Raw genomic sequence first — 4,095 nt, 5'->3', positions numbered from 1 at the left:
ATTTTGGAATTTATAGTATATTCTCTTCTTTTTATCCTATTTTATTTTCAGTTGCTTGGGGACAAGCAACAATTTAAGTTTGGTGTTGTGATGAGCGGATAATTTATACGCTTTTTGGCATTGTTTTTAGGTAGTTTTTAATAGGTTCTAGTTACTTTTAGGGATGTTTTCATTAGTTTTTATGCTAAATTCACATTTCTGGACTTTTGATGAGCGGATAATTTGTACGCTTTTTGGCATTGTTTTTAGTATGTTTTTAGTATGTTTTAGTTAGTTTTTAGTATATTTTTATTAGTTTTTAGTTAAAATTCACTTTTCTGGACTTTACTATGAGTTTGTGTGTTTTTCTGTGATTTCTGGTATTTTCTAGCTGAAATTGAGGGATCTGAGCGAAAATCTGATTCAGAGACTAAAAGGACTGCAGATGCTGTTGGATTCTGACCTCCCTGCACTCGAAGTGGATTTTCTGGAGCTACAGAAGCCCAATTGGCACGCTCTCAACGGCGTTGGAAAGTGGATTTTCAAGTATACTTTGCCCGAGATTTGATGGCCCAAACCGGCGTTCCAAATCAGCTCAAAACTGCCCGGCGTTTAACGCCGGAACTGGCACAAGAATGGGAGTTAAACGCCCAAATTGGCACAAAAGCTGGCGTTTAACTCCAAGAAGAGTCTCTACACGAAAATGCTTCAATGCTCAGCCCAAGCACACACCAAGTGGGCCCGGAAGTGGATTTTTATGTCATTTACTCATCTTTGTAAACCTTAAGCTACTAGTTCTCTATAAGTAGGACCTTTTGCTATTGTATTTTCAATCGGGGGTAGCTATCTTTACTCTTATGCTATCTTAAATCAGGGGGCTGGCCTCACGGCCATGCCTAGACCTTGTTCTTATGTATTTTCAACGGTGGAGTTTCTACACACCATAGATTAAGGTGTGGAGCTCTGCTGTACCTCGAGTATTAATGCAATTACTATTGTTCTTCTATTCAATTCAGCTTGTTCTTATTCCAAGATATTCATTCGCACTTAAGAACTTGATGAATGTGATGATTATGTGACGCTCATCATCATTCTCACTTATGAACGCGTGCCTGACAACCACTTCCGTTCTACAAGCAAACAAGGCTTGAATGTTTATCTCTTGGATTCTTTAATCGCAATCTTCGTTGTATAAGCTAGAAATGATGGCGGCATTCAAGAGAATCCGGAAGGTCTAAACCTTGTCTGTGGTATTCTGAGTAGGATTCAATGATTGAATGACTGTGACAAGCTTTAAACTCGCGATTGTGGGGCGTTAGTGACAGACGCAAAAGAATCACTGGATTCTATTCCGACATGATCGAGAACCGACAGCTGAATAGCCGTGCCGTGACAGGGTGCGTTGAACATTTTCATTGAGAGGACGGGACTGTAGCCATTGACAACGGTGATGCCAAACATACAGCTTGCCATGGAAAGGAGTAAGAAGGATTGGATGAAGATAGTAGGAAAGCAGAGAGACGGAAGGGACAAAGCATCTCCATACGCTTATCTGAAATTCTCACCAATGAATAACATAAGTATCTCTATCTTTATCTTTATGTTTTATTCATTTATCATCCATAACCATTTGAGTCTGCCTGACTGAGATTTACAAGGTGACCATAGCTTGCTTCATACCAACAATCTCTGTGGGATCGACCCTTACTCGCGTAAGGTTTATTACTTGGACGACCCAGTGCACTTGCTGGTTAGTTGTGCGAAGTTGTGTTTATGCCATGGTATTGAACTCCAAGTTTTTGGATTCATTACCGGTGATTATTTGAGTTGTGAAAAGTAGTGATCACAATTTCGTGCACCAAGTTTTTGGCGCCGTTGCCGGGGATTGTTGAGTTTGGACAACTGACGGTTCATCTTGTTGCTTAGATTAGGTATTTTTCTTCAGAGTTCTTAAGAATGAATTCTAGTGTTTCAAGGTGATGTTCTGATCATCACCAAAGGTGATTGATTCTCATCAATTTAGCTCTTGAATGCAATGTCCTGTTGAAGCTTGGCCAGCCATGTCTAATTTCTTTAGACTAAAGCTTTAGACTAACATTGCATGATTCCTGGAATTCTCATTAAGAATTTTGATACCTTTATTTTCTTTTCCACTTAATTTTCGAAAAATCCAAAAAAATTACAAAATCATAAAAACCAAAAATATTTTTATGTTTCTTGTTTGAGTCCAGTGTCTCATTTTAAGTTTGGTGTCTTGCATGCATTGTTTATTTGATCTTGGTTCTATTTTCAAGTCAATAATACAGAGAACTGAAGATTCAGTACATGCAGCAGAGGAATTATACAGAAAAAGCTGGGCGTTTAAAACGCCCAGTGAAGAAGGAAAACTGGCATTTAAACGCCAGCCAGGGTACCTGGCTGGCCGTTTAACACCCAAAAGGGTAGTGCTTTGGGCGTTAAATGCCAGAATGTGCACCATTCTGGGCGTTTAACGCCAAGATGGCACAAGAGGGAAGATTCTGTTTTTAATGCAAATTTTTTTCAAGTTTTCAAAATCTTTTCAAAATCAAATCTTTTTCAAATCATATCTTTTCAATCATATGTTTTCAAAATCAATTTCTTTCCATTTTCAAAAATACTTGCTATCAATTAATGATTTGATTCAACATTTCAAGTATGTTGTCTTTTCTGTTGAGAAAGGTTTAATGTTTGAATCATATCTTTCCTTGTTAGCCAAGTCATTAATTTTTAAAATCAAATCTTTTTAAAGTGTTTTTCAAATCATATCTTTTCAATCACATCTTTTTAAAACCATAACTTTTTAATCATATCTTTTTAATCACATCTTTTTCAAAATAGTTTTCAATCATATCTTTTTGATTTCTAATTTCAAAATCTTTTTCAAAAATCACTTGATTTCTTTCCCACTTTTAGTTTTTGAAAATTATCAATCAATTCTTCAAAATGTTTTTAAAATGTTTTTCTTAATTTTTGAAAATTTCTTCCCCTCTTCTCGCATCCTTCTATTTATGGAGTAACACTCCTCCTCAATGCACAATTCGAACTCTATCTCATTAAGTTCGAATTCTTCTCCCTATTCCTTCTATTTTTCTGTTCCTCTGACACCTCAAGGAATCTCTATACTGTGACATAGAGGATTCCATACTTTCTTGTTCTCTTCTCTTTCATATGAGCAGGAGCAAAGACAAAAGCATTCTTGTTGAGGCTGACCCTGAACCTGAAAGGACCTTGAAGCGAAAGCTAAGAGAAGCTAAGGCATAACTCTCTGTAGAGGATCTAAAAGAAATCTTCAAAGAAGAAGAACCCATGGCAGCCAAAAACAACAACAATGCCAATAATGCAAGGAAGGTGCTGGGTGACTTTACTGCACCTACTCCCGACTTCTATGGGAGAAGCATCTCTATCCCTGCCATTGGAGCAAACAACTTTGAGCTTAAGCCTTAATCAGTTTCTCTAATGCAACAGAGTTGCAAGTTCCATGGACTTCCATTGGAAGATCCTCATCAGTTTTTAGCTAAATTCTTGCAAATCTGTGACACTGTCAAGACTAATGGGGTTGACCCTGAGGTCTACAGACTTATGCTATTCCATTTTGCTGTAAGAGACAAAGTTAGGATATGGTTAGACTCACAACCTAAAGAAAGCCTGAACTCTTGGGAAAAGCTAGTCAACGCCTTCTTGGCAAAGTTCTTTCCACCTCAAAAATTGAGTAAGCTTAGAGTGGAAGTCCAAACCTTCAGACAGAAGGAAGGAGAATCCCTCTATGAAGCTTGGGAAAGATACAAACAATTAATCAGAAAATGTCCTTCTGACATGCTTTCTGAATGGAGCATCATAGGTATTTTCTATGATGGTCTCTCTGAACTATCCAAGATGTCTTTGGATAGCTCTGCTGGAGGATCTCTTCATCTGAAGAAGACGCCTACAGGAGCTCAAGAAATAATTGAAATGGTTGCAAATAACCGATTCATGTACACTTCTGAAAGGAATCCTGTGAACAATGGGACAAATCAGAAGAAAGGAGTTCTTGAGATTGTTACTCTGAATGCCATATTGGCTCAGAACAAAATACTGACTCAGCAAGTCAATTTGATT

The 4,095-nt window shown here is 37.6% G+C and overlaps 1 non-coding gene across 1 annotated transcript; it reads right to left on the bottom strand.

Moving 5' to 3' along the window:
* Window positions 1-3,711: 3,711 nt before the first annotated feature.
* LOC130937839 (small nucleolar RNA R71) lies at window positions 3,712-3,819 on the bottom strand. Its single transcript, XR_009069034.1, has one exon. It is a non-coding gene; the product is annotated as a small nucleolar RNA R71 (small nucleolar RNA).
* Window positions 3,820-4,095: the final 276 nt, after the last annotated feature.

This window comes from Arachis stenosperma, chromosome 6 (assembly GCF_014773155.1).
Source record: "Arachis stenosperma cultivar V10309 chromosome 6, arast.V10309.gnm1.PFL2, whole genome shotgun sequence".
NCBI lineage: Eukaryota > Viridiplantae > Streptophyta > Magnoliopsida > Fabales > Fabaceae > Arachis > Arachis stenosperma.
Note: the sequence above shows the minus strand (reverse complement) of the source record. Positions and strands in the feature narration are given on the sequence as shown.